Here is a 15706-nt window from a genome sequence, read left to right on the forward strand (position 1 = left end):
AGCGAAGCATCGGAATCTATAACTGGATTTACAGGAATGGTTCAAAACATAGTAAGAAAAGTCAGTTTTCTTGTACTTAAGACGGCATTGTGCCTTTTGTATTTAATTCGGATGCAATTTCTGTGTTTCATCGTCAATAAGAAGGTCAGAGGGATACAGTAAAACTGAAGTGAAGCATCGGAATCTATAACTAGTGTCACAGGAATGGTTCAAAGCATAGTCAGTAAGAAGAGTCAGTCTCTTGTACTTAGGTCGGCATTGTGCCTTTTGTATTTGATTCCGATGCAATTTCTGGGTTTCATCGTCAATAAGAAGGTCCAAGGGATACAGTAAACCTGGAGTGAAGCATCGGATTCTATAACTAGTGTCACAGGAATGGTTCAAAACATAGTCAGTAAGAAGAGTCAGTCTCATGTACTTCGGTCGGCATTGTGCCTTTTGTATTTAATTCCGATGCAATTTCTGTGTTTCATCGTCAATAAGAAGGTCCATGGGATACAGTACAACTGAAGTCAAACATCGGAATCTATAACTAGTGTCACAGGAATGGTTCTAAACATAGTCAGTTAGAAGAGTCAGTCTTCTTGTACTTAAGTCGGCATAGTGCCTTTTGTATTTAATTCGGATGCAATTTCTGTGTTTCATCGTCAATAAGAGGGTCAGAGGGATACAGTAAACCTGAAGTGAAGCATCGGAATCTATAACTGGTGTTACAGGAATGGTTCACAACATAGTAAGAGAGTCAGTCTTCTTGTCCTTAAGTCGGCATTGTGCCTTTTGTATTTAATTCGGATGCAATTTCTGTGTTTCATCGTCAATAAGAAGGTCAGAGGGATACAGTAAAACTGAAGTGAAGCATCGGAATCTATAACTGGTGTTACAGGAATGGTTCAAAACATAGTAAGAAGAGTCAGTCTTCTTGTCCTTAAGTCGGCATTGTGCCTTTTGTATTTAAATCCGATGCAATATCTGTGTTCCATCGTCAATAAGAAGGTCCAAGTGATACAGTAATTCTGAAGTGAAGCATCAGAATCTATAACTAGTGTCACACGAATGGTTCAAAACTTAGACAGTAGGAAGAGTCAGTCTTCTTGTACTTATTTCGGCATTGTGCCTTTTGTATTTAATTCCGATGCAATTTTTGTGTTTCATCATCAATAAGAACGTCCAAGGGATACAGTAAACCTGAAGTGAAGCATCGGATCCTATAACTACTGTCACAGGAATGGTTCAAAACATAGTCAATAAGAAGAGTCAGTCTCTTGTACTTAAGTCGGCATTGTGCCTTTTGTATTTAATTCCGATGCAATTTCTGTGGTTCATCGTCAATAAGAAGGTCCAAGAGATACCGTAAACCTGGAGTGAAGCATCGGAATGTATAACTAGTGTCACAGGAACGGTTCAAAACATAGTCAGTAACAAGAGTCAGTCTCTTGTACTTAAGTCGGCATTGTGCCTTTTATATTTAATTCCGATGCAATTTCTGGGTTTCATCGTCAATAAGAAGGTTCAAGGGATACAGTAAACCTGAAGTGAAGCATCGGAATCTTTAACTAGTGTCACAGGAATGGTTCAAAACATAGTCAGTAAGAAGTGTCAGTCTTCTTGTACTTAAGTCGGCATTGTGTCTTTTCTATTTAATTCTGATGCAATTTCTGTGTTTCGTCGTGAATAAGAAGGTCAGAGGGATACAGTAAACCTGAAGTGAAGCATCAGAATCTATAACTGGTGTTACAGGAATGGTTCAAAACATAGTCAGTAAGAAGAGTCAGTCTTCTTGTACTTAAGTCGGCATAGTGCCTTTTGTAATTAATTCGGATACAATTTCTGTGTTTCATCGTCAATAAGAAGGTCAGAGGGATACAGTAAACCTGAAGTGAAGCATCGGAATCTGTAACTGGTGCTACAGGAATGGTTCAAAGCATAGTCAGTAAGAAGAGTCAGTCATCTTGTCCTTAAGTCGGCATTGTGCCTTTTGTATTTAATTCCTATGCAATTTCTGTGTTTCATCGTCAATCAGAAGGACCGAAGGGATAAAGTAAACCTGAAGTGAAGCATCGGAATCTATAACTAGTCTCACAGCAAACGTTCAAAACATCAACAGTAAGAAGAGTCAGTCTTCTTGTACTTAAGTCGGCATTGTGCCTTTTGTATTTAATTCCGATTCAATATCTGTGTTTCATCGTCAATAAGAAGGTCCAAGGGAAACAATAAACCTGAAATGAAACATCGGACTCTGTAACTAGTGTCACAGGAATAGTTCTTAACATAGACAGTAGGAAGAGTCAGTCTTCTTGTACTTAAGTCGGCATTGTGCCTTTTGTATTTTATTCCGATGAAATTTCTGTGTGTCATCGATAATAAGAAGGTCCAAGGGATAGAGTAACCAAAAGTGGAGCATCGAATATATAACTAGTGTCACAGGAATGGTTTAAAACATAGACAGTAAGAAGAGTCAGTCTTCTTGTACTTAAGTCGGTATTGTGCCTTTTGTATTTAATTCCGATGCAATTTCTGTGTTTCATCGTCAATAAGGTCAGAGGGATACAGTAAACCTGAAGTGAAGCATTGGAATCTATAACTAGTGTCACAGGAATGGTTCATAAAATAGATAGTAGGAAGAGTCAGTCTTCTTGTACTTAAGTCGGCATTGTGCCTTTTGTATTTAATTCCGATGCAATTTCTGTGTTTCATCGTCAATAAGAAGGTCAGAGGGATACAGTAAACCTGAAGTGAAGCATTGGAATCCAAAACTAGTGTCACAGGAATGGTTCAAAACATAGACAGCAGGAAGAGTCAGTCTTCTCGTACTTAAGTCGGCATTTTGCCTATTGTATTTAATTCCGATGCAATTTCTGTGTTTCATCGTCAATAAGGTCAGAGGGATACAGTAAACCTGAAGTGAAGCATCGGAATCTATAACTAGTGTCACAGGAATGGTTCATAACATAGATAGTGGGAAGAGTCAGTCTTCTTGTACTTAAGTCGGCATTGTGCCGTTTGTATTTAATTCCGATGCAATTTCTGTGTTTCATCGTCAATAAGAATGTCAAAGGGATACAGTAAACCTGAAGTGAAGCATCGGAATCTATAACTAGTGTCACAGGAATGGTTCAATAAATAGCCAGCAAGTAGAGTCAGTCTTGTTGTACTTAAGTCGGCCTTATGCCTTTTGTATTTAATTCCGATGCAATTTCTGTGTTTCATCGTCATTAAAAGGTCCAAGGGAGACAGTAAACCTGGAGTGAAGCATCGGAATCTATAACTAGTGTCACAGGAATGGTTCAAAACATAGACAGAAAGAAGAGTCAGTCTTCTTGTACTTAAGTCGGTATTGTGCCTTTTGTATTTAATTCCGATGCAATTTCTGTGTTACATCGTCAATATGGTCAGAGGGATACAGTAAACCTCAAGTGAAGCAAGGGAATCTATAACTAGTGTCACAGGAATGGTTCATAACATAGATAGTAGGAAGAGTCAGTCTTCTTGTACTTAAGTCGGCATTATGCCTTTTCTATTTAATTCCGATGCAACTTCTATGTGTCATCGTCAATAAGAAGGTAAGAGGGATACAGTAAACCTGAAGTAATGCATCGGTATCTATAACTAGTGTCACAGAAATGGTTCAAAACATAGTCTGTAAGAAGAGTCAATCTTCTTGTCCATTTGTCGGCATTGTGACTTTTGTAGACAATTCCGATGCAATTTCTGTGTTTCATCGTCAATAAGATGGTCCAAGGGATACAGTAAACCTGGAGTGAAGCATCGGAATCTATAAGTAGTGTCACAGGAATGGTTCAAAACATAGACATTAAGAAGATACAGACTTCTTGTACTTAAGTCGGCATTGTGCCTTTTGTATTTAATTCCGATGCAATTTCTGGGTTTCATCGTCAATAAGAAGGTCAGAGGGATACAGTAAACCTGAAGTAAAGCATCGGAATCTAAAACTGGTGTAACAGGAATGGTTGAAAACATAGTCAGTAAGAAGAGTCAGTCTTCTTGTACTTAAGTCGGCATAGTGCCTTTTGTATTTAATTTGGATGCAATTTCTGTGTTTCATCGTCAATAAGAAAGTCAGAGGGATACAGTAAACCTGAAGTGAAGCATCGGAATCTATAACTAGTGTCACAGGAATGGTTCAAAACATAGTCAGTAAGAAGAGTCAGTCGTCTTCTACTTAAGTCGGCATAGTGCCTTTTGTATTTAATTCGGATGCAATTTCTGTGTTTCATCGTCAATAAGAAGGTCCAAGGGACACAGTAAAACGGAAGACAAACATCGGAATCTATAACTAGTGTCACAGGAATGGTTCAAAACATAGTCAGTAAAAAGTGTCAGTCTTCTTGTACTTAAGTCGGCATTGTGTCTTTTCTATCTAATTCCGATGCAATATCTGTGTTTCATCGTCAATAAGAAGGTCAGAGGCATACAGTAAACCTGAAGAGAAGCATCGGAATCTATAACTGGTGTTACAGGAATGGTTCAAAGTATAGTAAGAAAAGTCAGTCTTCTTGTACATAAGTCGGCATTGTGCCTTTAGTATTTGATTCCGATGCAATTCTGGGTTTCATCGTCAATAAGAAGGTCCAAGGGATACAGTAATCCTGGAGTGAAGCATCGGATTCTATAACTAGTGTCACAGGAATGGTCCAAAACATAGTCAGTAAGAAGAGTCAGTCTCATGTACTTAAGTCGGCATTGTGCCTTTTGTATTTAATTCCGATGCAATTTCTGTGTTTCATCGTCAATAAGAAGGTCCAAGGGATACAGTAAACCTGAAGTGAAGCATCGGAATCCATAACTAGTGTCACAGGAATGGTTCAAAACATAGTCAGTAAGAGGAGTCAGTCTTCTTGTACTTAAGTCGCCATAGTGCCTTTTGTATTTAATTCGGATGCAATTTCTGTGTTTCATCGTCAATAAGAAGGTCCAAGGGATACAGTAAAACTGAAGTCAAACATCGGAATCTATAACTAGTGTCACAGGAATGGTTCAAAACTAAGACCGTAGGAAGAGTCAGTCTTCTTGTACTTAAGTCGGCATTGTGCCTTTTGTATTTAATTCCGATGCAATTTCTGTGTTTCATCGTCAATAATAACGTCCAAGGAATACAGTAAACCTGAGGTGAAGAATCGGAATCTATAACTAGTGTCACAGGAATGGTTCAAAACATAGTCAGTAAGAAGAGTCAGTCTCTTGTACTTAAGTCGGCATTGTGCCTTTTGTATTTAATTCCGATGCAATTTCTGTGTTTCATCGTCAATAAGAATGTCCAAGGAATACCGTAATCCTCAAGTGAAGCATCGGAATCTATAACTAGTGTCACAGGAATGGTTCAAAACATAGTCAGTAAGAAGAGTCAGTCTCTTGTACTTAAGTCGGCATTGTGCCTTTTGTATTTAATTCCGATGCAATTTCTGGGTCTCATCGTCAAAAGAAGGTCTAAGGGATACAGTAAACCTGAAGTGAACCATCGGAATCTATAACTAGTGTCACAGGAATGGTTCAAAACATAGTCAGTTAGAAGAGTCAGTCTTCTTGTACTTAAGTCGGCATAGTGCCTTTTGTATTTAATTTGGATGCAATTTCTGTGTTTCATCGTCAATAAGAAAGTCAGAGGGATACAGTAAACCTGAAGTGAAGCAACGGAATCTATAACTAGTGTCACAGGAATGGTTCAAAACATAGTCAGTAAGGAGAGTCAGTCTTCTTCTACTTAAGTCGGCATAGTGCCTTTTGTATTTAATTCGGATGCAATTTCAGTGTTTCATCGTCAATAAGAAGGTCCAAGGGATACAGTAAAACTGAAGTCAAACATCGGGATCTATAACTAGTGTCACAGGAATGGTTCAAAACATAGTCAGTAAGAAGTGTCAGTCTTCTTGTACTTAAGTCGGCATTGTGTCTTTTCTATTTAATTCCGATGCAATATCTGTGTTTCATCGTCAATAAGAAGGTCAGAGGGATACAGTAAACCTGAAGTGAAGCATCGGAATCTATAACTGGTGTTACAGGAATGGTTCAAATTATAGTAAGAAAAGTCAGTCTTCTTGTACATAAGTCGGCATTGTGCCTTTTGTATTTGATTCCGATGCAATTCTGGGTTTCATCGTCAATAAGAAGGTCCAAGGGATACAGTAATCCTGGAGTGAAGCATCGGATTCTATAACTAGTGTCACAGGAATGGTTCAAAACATAGTCAGTAAGAAGAGTCAGTCTCATGTACTTAAGTCGGCATTGTGCCTTTTGTATTTAATTCCGATGCAATTTCTGTGTTTCATCGTCAATAAGAAGGTCCAAGGGATACAGTAAACCAGAAGTGAAGCATCGGAATCTATAACTAGTGTCACAGGAATGGTTCAAAACTTAGACAGTAGGAAGAGTCAGTCTTCTTGTACTTAAGTCGGCATTGTGCCTTTTGTATTTAATTCCGATGCAATTTCTGTGTTTCATCGTCAATAATAACGTCCAAGGGATACAGTAAACCTGAAGTGAAGAATCGGAATCTATAACTAGTGTCACAGGAATGGTTCAAAACATAGTCAGTAAGAAGAGTCAGTATCTTGTACTTAATTCGGCATTGTGCCTTTTGTATTTAATTCCGATGCAATTTCTGTGTTTCATCGTCAATAAGAAGGTCCAAGGGGTACAGTAAAACTGAAGTCAAGCATCGGAATCTATAACTAGTGTCGCAGGAATGGTTCAAAGCATAGACAGTAAGAAGAGTCAGTCTTCTTGTAGTTTTCTATTTAATTCCGATGCAATTTCTGTGTTTCATCGTCAATAAGAAGGTCAGAGGGATACAGTAAACCTGAAGTGAAGCATCGGCAACTGTAACTAGTGTCACAAGAATGGTTCAAAACATAGTCAGTAAGAAGGGTCAGTCTTCTTGTACTTAAGTCGGCATAGTGCCTTTTTTATTTACTTCCGATGCAATTTCTGTGTTTCATCGGCAATAAGAAGGTCAGAGGAATAAGGTAAACCTGAAGTGAAGCATCGGAATCTATAACTAGTGTCACAGGAATGGTTCAAAACATAGTCAGTAAGAAGAGTCAGTCTTCTTGTGCTTAAGTCGGCATAGTGCCTTTTGTATTTAATTCGGATGCAATTTCTGTGTTTCATCGTCAATAAGAAGGTCCAAGGCATACAGTAAAACTGAAGTCAAGAATCGGAATCTATAACTAGTGTCGCAGGAATGGTTCAAAGCATAGACAGTAAGAAGAGTCAGTCTTCTTGTACTTAAGTCGGTATAGTGCCTTTTGTATTTAATTCGGATGCAATTTCTGTGTTTCATCGTCAATAAGAAGGTCAGAGGGATACAGTAAACCTGAAGAGAAGCATCGGAATCTATAACTGGTGTTACAGGAATGGTTCAAAACATAGTCAGTAAGAAGAGTCAGTCTTCTTGTATTTAAGTCGGCATAGAGCCTTTTGTATTTAATTCGGATGCAATTTCTGTGTTTCATCGTCAATATGAAGGTACAAGGGATACAGTAAACCAGAAGTGAAGCATTGGAATCTATAACTAGTGTCACAGGAATGGTACAAAAAATAGACGGTATGACAAGTCAGTCTCTTGTACTTAAGTCGGCATTGTGCCTTTTGTATTTAATTCCGATGCAATTTCTGTGTTTCATCGTCAATAAGAAGGTCCAAGGGGTATAGTAAAACTGAAGTCAAGAATCGGAATCTATAACTAGTGTCGCAGGAATGGTTCAAAGCATAGACAGTAAGAAGAGTCAGTCTTCTTGTAGTTTTCTATTTAATTCCGATGCAATTTCTGTGTTTCATCGTCAATAAGAAGGTCAGAGGGATACAGTAAACCTGAAGTGAAGCATCGGCAACTGTAACTAGTGTCACAGGAATGGTTCAAAACATAGTCAGTAAGAAGAGTCAGTCTTCTTGTACTTAAGTCGGCATAGTGCCTTTTTTATTTACTTCCGATGCAATTTCTGTGTTTCATCGGCAATAAGAAGGTCAGAGGAATAAGGTAAACCTGAAGTGAAGCATCGGAATCTATAACTAGTGTTACAGGAATGGTTCAAACATAGTCAGTAAGAAGAGTCAGCCTTCTCGTCCTTTAGTCGGCATTGTGCCTTTTGTATTTCATTCCGATGCAATTTCTGTGTTTCATCGTCAATAAGAAGGTCCAAGGGATACATTAAACCTGAAGTGAAGAATCGGAATCAATAACTAGTGTCACAGGAATGTTTCAAAACAAAGTCAGTAAGAAGAGTCAGTCTTCTTGTACTTAAGTCGGCATTGTGCCTTTTCTATTTAATTCCGATGCAATTTCTGTGTTTCATCGTCAATAAGAATGTCCAAGGGATACAGTATACCTGAAGTGAAGAATCGGAATCTATATCTAGTGTCACAGGAATGGTTCAAAACAAAGTCAGTAAGAAGAGTCAGTCTTCTTGTACTTAAGTCGGCATTGTGCCATTTCTATTTAATTCCGATGCAATTTCAGTGTTTCATCGTCAATAAGAAGGTCAGAGGGATACAGTAAACCTGAAGTGAAGCTTCGGAATCTATTACTAGTGTCACAGGAATGGTTCAAAACATAGTCAGATAGAAGAGTCAGTCTTCCTGTACTTAAGTCGGCATAGTGCCTTTTGTATTTACTTCCGGTGCAATTTCTGTGTTTCATCGTCAATAAGAAGGTCAGAGGGATACAGTAAACCTGAAGTGAAGCGTCGGCATCTATAACTAGTGTCACAGGATTGGTTCAAAAGATAGTCAGTAAGAAGAGTCAGTCTATATGTACTTAAGTCGGCATTGTGCCTTTTGTATTTAAGTCCGATGCAATTTCTGCGTTTCATCGTCAATAAGAAGGTCCAAGGGATGCAGTAAACCTGAAGTGAAGCATCGGAATCTATAACTAGTGTCACAGGATTTGTTCAAAGTATAGACAGTAAGAAGAGTCAGTCTTCTTGTACTTAAGTCGGCATTGTACCTTTTGTATTTAATTCCGATGCAATTCTGTGTTTCATCGTCAATAGGAAGGTCCATGGGATACAGTAAACCTGAAGTGAAGCATCGGAATCTATAACTAGTGCCACAAGAATGGTTCAAAACATAGTCAGTAAGAAGAGTCAGTCTCTTGTACTTAATTCGGCATTGTGCCTTTTGTATTTAATTCCGATGCAATTTCTGTGTTTCATCGTCAATAAGAAGGTCCAAGGGATACAGTAAAATTGAAGTCAAACATCGGAGTCAATAACTAGTGTCACAGGAATGGTTCAAAACTTAGACAGTAGGAAGAGTCAGTCTTCTTGTACTTAAGTCGGCATTGTGCCTTTTGTATATCATTCCGATGCAATTTCTGTGTTTCATCGTCAATAAGAACGTCCAAGGGATACAGTAAACCTGAAGTGAAGCATCGGATTCTATAACTAGTGTCACAGGAATGGTTCAAAGCATAGTCAGTTAGAAGAGTCAGTCTCTTGTACTTAAGTCGGCATTGTGCCTTTTGTATTTAATTCCGATGCAATTTCTGTGTTTCATCGTCAATAAGAGGGTCCAAGGAATACCGTAAACCTGAAGTGATGCATGGGAATCGATAACTAGTGTCACAGGAATGGTTCAAAACATAGTCAGTATGAAGAGTCAGTCTCTTGTACTTAAGTCGGCATTGTGCCTTTTGTATTTAATTCCAATGCAATTTCTGGGTTTCATCGTCAAAAGAAGGTCCAAGGGATACAGTAAACCTGAAGTGAAGCATCGGAATCTATAACTAGTGTCACAGGAATGGTTCAAAGCATAGTCAGTAAGAAGAGTCAGTCTCTTGTACTTAAGTCGGCATAGTGCCTTTTGTATTTAATTCGGATGCAATTTCTGTGTTTCATCGTCAATAAGAAGGTACAAGGGATACAGTAAACCAGAAGTGAAGCATTGGAATCTATAACTAGTGTCACAGGAATGGTTCAAAAAATAGACGGTATGACGAGTCAGTCTCTTGTACTTAAGTCGGCATTGTGCCTTTTGTATTTAATTCGGATGCAATTTCTGCGTTTCATCGTCAATAAGAAGGTCCAAGGGGTACAGTAAAACTAAAGTCAAGCATCGGAATCCATAACTAGTGTCGCAGGAATGGTTCAAAGCATAGACAGTAAGAAGAGTCAGTCTTCTTGTAGTTTTCTATTTAATTCCGTTGCAATTTCCTGTGTTTCATCGTCAATAAGAAGGTCAGAGGGATACAGTAAACCTGAAGTGAAGCATCGGCATCTGTAACTAGTGTCACAGGAATGGTTCAAAACATAGTCAGTAAGAAGGGTCAGTCTTCTTGTACTTAAGTCGGCATTGTGCCTTTTTTATTTACTTCCGATGCAATTTCTGTGTTTCATCGGCAATAAGAAGGTCAGAGGAATAAGGTAAACCTGAAGTGAAGCATCGGAATCTATAACTAGTGTCACAGGAATGGTTCAAAACATAGTCAGTAAGAAGAGTCAGTCTTCTTGTACTTAAGTCGGCATAGTGCCTTTTTTATTTACTTCCGAAGCAATTTCTGTGTTTCATCGGCAATAAGAAGGTCAGAGGAATAAGGTAAACCTGAAGTGAAGCATCGGAATCTATAACTAGTGTTACAGGAATGGTTCAAAACATAGTCAGTAAGAAGAGTCAGCCTTCTCGTCCTTTAGTCGGCATTGTGCCTTTTGTATTTCATTCCGATGCAATTTCTGTGTTTCATCGTCAATAAGAAGGTCCAAGGGATACATTAAACCTGAAGTGAAGAATCGGAATCAATAACTAGTGTCACAGGAATGTTTCAAAACAAAGTCAGTTAGAAGAGTCAGTCTTCTTGTACTTAAGTCGGCATTGTGCCTTTTCTATTTAATTCCGATGCAATTTCTGTGTTTCATCGTCAATAAGAAGTTCCAAGGGATACAGTATACCTGAAGTGAAGAATCGGAATCTATATCTAGTGTCACAGGAATGGTTCAAAACAAAGTCAGTAAGAAAAGTCAGTCTTCTTGTACTTAAGTCGTCATTGTGCCTTTTCTATTTAATTCCGATGCAATTTCAGTGTTTCATCGTCAATAAGAAGGTCAGAGGGATACAGTAAACCTGAAGTGAAGCTTCGGAATCTATAACTAATGTCACAGGAATGGTTCAAAACATAGTCAGAAAGAAGAGTCAGTCTTCTTGTACTTAAGTCGGCATAGTGCCTTTTGTATTTACTTCCGGTGCAATTTCTGTGTTTCATCGTCAATAAGAAGGTCAGAGGGATACAGTAAACCTGAAGTGAAGCGTGGGAATCTATAACTAGTGTCACAGGATTGGTTCAAAAGATAGTCAGTAAGAAGAGTCAGTCTATATGTACTTAAGTCGCCACTGTGCCTTTTGTATTTAAGTCCGATGCAATTTCTGTGTTTCATCGTCAATAAGAAGGTCCAAGGGATGCAGTAAACCTGAAGTGAAGCATCGGAATCTATAACTAGCGTCACAGGATTTGTTCAAAGCATAGACAGTAAGAAGAGTCAGTCTTCTTGTACTTAAGTCGGCATTGTACCTTTTGTATTTAATTCCGATGCAATTCTGTGTTTCATCGTCAATAGGAAGGTCCATGGGATACAGTCAACCTGAAGTGAAGCATCGGAATCTATAACTAGTGTCACAGTAATAGTTCAAAACATAGACATTAAGAAGAGTCAGTCTATTGTACTAAGTCGGCATTGTGTCTTTTGTATTTAATTCCGATGCAATTTCTGTGTTTCATCGTGAATAAGAAGGTCCAAGGGATACAGTAAATCTGGAGTGAAGCATCGGATTCTATAACTAGTGCCACAGGAATGGTTCAAAACATAGTCAGTAAGAAGAGTCAGTCTCTTGTACTTAATTCGGCATTGTGCCTTTTGTATTTAATTCCGATGCAATTTCAGTGTTTCATCGTCAATAAGAAGGTCCAAGGGATACAGTAAAATTGAAGTCAAACATCGGAATCAATAACTAGTGTCACAGGAATGGTTCAAATATTAGACAGTAGGAAGAGTCAGTCTTCTTGTACTTAAGTCGGCATTGTGCCTTTTGTATTTAATTCCGATGCAATTTCTGTGTTTCATCGTCAATAAGAACGTCCAAGGGATACAGTAAACCTGAAGTGAAGCATCGGAATCTATAACTAGTGTCACAGGAATGGTTCAAAGCATAGTCAGTAAGAAGAGTCAGTCTCTTGTACTTAGGTCGGCATTGTGCCTTTTGTATTTAATTCCGATGCAATTTCTGTGTTTCATCGTCAATAAGAAGGTCCAAGGAATACCGTAAACCTGAAGTGATGCATGGGAATCGATAACTAGTGTCACAGGAATGGTTCAAAACATAGTCAGTAAGAAGAGTCAGTCTCTTGTACTTAAGTCGGCATTGTGCCTTTTGTATTTAATTCCGATGCAATTTCTGGGTTTCATCGTCAAAAGAAGGTCTAAGGGATACAGTAAACCTGAAGTGAAGCATCGGAATCTATAACTAGTGTCACAGGAATGGTTCAAAACATAGTCAGTAAGAAGAGTCAGCCTTCTCGTCCTTTAGTCGGCTTTGTGCCTTTTGTATTTCATTCCGATGCAATTTCTGTGTTTCATCGTCAATAAGAAGGTCCAAGGGATACATTAAACCTGAAGTGAAGAATCGGAATCAATAACTAGTGTCACAGGAATGTTACAAAACAAAGTCAGTAAGAAGAGTCAGTCTTCTTGTACTTAAGTCGGCATTGTGCCTTTTCTATTTAATTCCGATGCAATTTCTGTGTTTCATCGTCAATAAGAAGGTCCAAGGGATACAGTATACCTGAAGTGAAGAATCGGAATCTATATCTAGTGTCACAGGAATGGTTCAAAACAAAGTCAGTAAGAAGAGTCAGTCTTCTTGTACTTAAGTCGGCATTGTGCCATTTCTATTTAATTCCGATGCAATTTCAGTGTTTCATCGTCAATAAGAAGGTCAGAGGGATACAGTAAACCTGAAGTGAAGCTTCGGAATCTATAACAAGTGTCACAGGAATGGTTCAAAACATAGTCAGATAGAAGAGTCAGTCTTCCTGTACTTTAGTCGGCATAGTGCCTTTTGTATTTACTTCCGGTGCAATTTCTGTGTTTCATCGTCAATAAGAAGGTCAGAGGGATACAGTAAACCTGAAGTGAAGCGTCGGTATCTATAACTAGTATCACAGGATTGGTTCAAAAGATAGTCAGTAAGAAGAGTCAGTCTATATGTACTTAAGTCGGCATTGTGCCTTTTGTATTTAAGTCCGATGCAATTTCTGCGTTTCATCGTCAATAAGAAGGTCCAAGGGATGCAGTAAACCTGAAGTGAAGCATCGGAATCTATAACTAGTGTCACAGGATTTGTTCAAAGTATAGACAGTAAGAAGAGTCAGTCTTCTTGTACTTAAGTCGGCATTGTACCTTTTGTATTTAATTCCGATGCAATTCTGTGTTTCATTGTCAATAGGAAGGTCCATGGGATACAGTAAACCTGAAGTGAAGCATCGGAATCTATAACTAGTGCCACAAGAATGGTTCAAAACATAGTCAGTAAGAAGAGTCAGTCTCTTGTACTTAATTCGGCATTGTGCCTTTTGTATTTAATTCCGATGCAATTTCTGTGTTTCATCGTCAATAAGAAGGTCCAAGGGATACAGTAAAATTGAAGTCAAACATCGGAATCAATAACTAGTGTCACAGGAATGGTTCAAAACTTAGACAGTAGGAAGAGTCAGTCTTCTTGTACTTAAGTCGGCATTGTGCCTTTTGTATTTCATTCCGATGCAATTTCTGTGTTTCATCGTCAATAAGAACGTCCAAGGGATACAGTAAACCTGAAGTGAAGCATCGGAATCTATAACTAGTGTCACAGGAATGGTTCAAAGCATAGTCAGTTAGAAGAGTCAGTCTCTTGTACGTAAGTCGGTATTGTGCCTTTTGTATTTAATTCCGATGCAATTTCTGTGTTTCATCGTCAATAAGAGGGTCCAAGGAATACCGTAAACCTGAAGTGATGCATGGGAATCGATAAGTAGTGTCACAGGAATGGTTCAAAACATAGTCAGTAAGAAGAGTCAGTCTCTTGTACTTAAGTCGGCATTGTGCCTTTTGTATTTAATTCCAATGCAATTTCTGGGTTTCATCGACAAAAGAAGGTCCAAGGGATACAGTAAACCTGAAGTGAATCATCGGAATCTATAACTAGTGTCACAGGAATGGTTCAAAGCATAGTCAGTAAGAAGAGTCAGTCTCTTGTACTTAAGTCGGTATAGTGCCTTTTGTATTTAATTCGGATGCAATTTCTGTGTTTCATCGTCAATAAGAAGGTACAAGGGATACAGTAAACCAGAAGTGAAGCATTGGAATCTATAACTAGTGTCACAGGAATGGTTCAAAAAATAGACGGTATGACGAGTCAGTCTCTTGTACTTAAGTCGGCATTGTGCCTTTTGTATTTAATTCGGATGCAATTTCTGCGTTTCATCGTCAATAAGAAGGTCCAAGGGGTACAGTAAAACTGAAGTCAAGCATCGGAATCCATAACTAGTGTCGCAGGAATGGTTCAAAGCATAGACAGTAAGAAGAGTCAGTCTTCTTGTAGTTTTCTATTTAATTCCGTTGCAATTTCTGTGTTTCATCGTCAATAAGAAGGTCAGAGGGATACAGTAAACCTGAAGTGAAGCATCGGCATCTGTAACTAGTGTCACAGGAATGGTTCAAAACATAGTCAGTAAGAAGGGTCAGTCTTCTTGTACTTAAGTCGGCATTGTGCCTTTTTTATTTACTTCCGATGCAATTTCTGTGTTTCATCGGCAATAAGAAGGTACAAGGGATACAGTAAACCTGAAGTGAAGCATTGGAATCCAAAACTAGTGTCACAGGAATGGTTCAAAACATAGACAGCAGGAAGAGTCAGTCTTCTTGTACTTAAGTCGGCATTTTGCCTATTGTATTTAATTCCGATGCAATATCTGTGTTTCATCGTCAATAAGGTCAGAGGGATACAGTAAACCTGAAGTGAAGCATCGGAATCTATAACTAGTGTCACAGGAATGGTTCATAACATAGATAGTGGGAAGAGTCAGTCTTCTTGTACTTAAGTCGGCATTGTGCCGTTTGTATTTAATTCCGATGCAATTTCTGTGTTTCATCGTCAATAAGAATGTCAAAGGGATACAGTAAACCTGAAGTGAAGCATCGGAATCTATAACTAGTGTCACAGGAATGGTTCAATAAATAGCCAGAAAGTAGAGTCAGTCTTCTTGTACTTAAGTCGGCCTTATGCCTTTTGTATTTAATTCCGATGCAATTTCTGTGTTTCATCGTCATTAAAAGGTCCAAGGGAGACAGTAAACCTGGAGTGAAGCATCGGAATCTATAACTAGTGTCACAGGAATGGTTCAAAACATAGACAGAAAGAAGAGTCAGTCTTCTTGTACTTAAGTCGGTATTGTGCCTTTTGTATTTAATTCCGATGCAATTTCTGTGTTACATCGTCAATATGGTCAGAGGGATACAGTAAACCTCAAGTGAAGCAAGGGAATCTATAACTAGTGTCACAGGAATGGTTCATAACATAGATAGTAGGAAGAGTCAGTCTTCTTGTACTTAAGTCGGCATTGTGCCTTTTCTATTTAATTCCGATGCAACTTCTATGTGTCATCGTCAATAAGAAGGTAAGAGGGATACAGTAAACCTGAAGTAATGCATCGGTATCTATAACTAGT

The sequence above is a fragment of the Schistocerca serialis genome, chromosome 2 (genome assembly GCF_023864345.2).
Source record: "Schistocerca serialis cubense isolate TAMUIC-IGC-003099 chromosome 2, iqSchSeri2.2, whole genome shotgun sequence".
NCBI lineage: Eukaryota > Metazoa > Arthropoda > Insecta > Orthoptera > Acrididae > Schistocerca > Schistocerca serialis.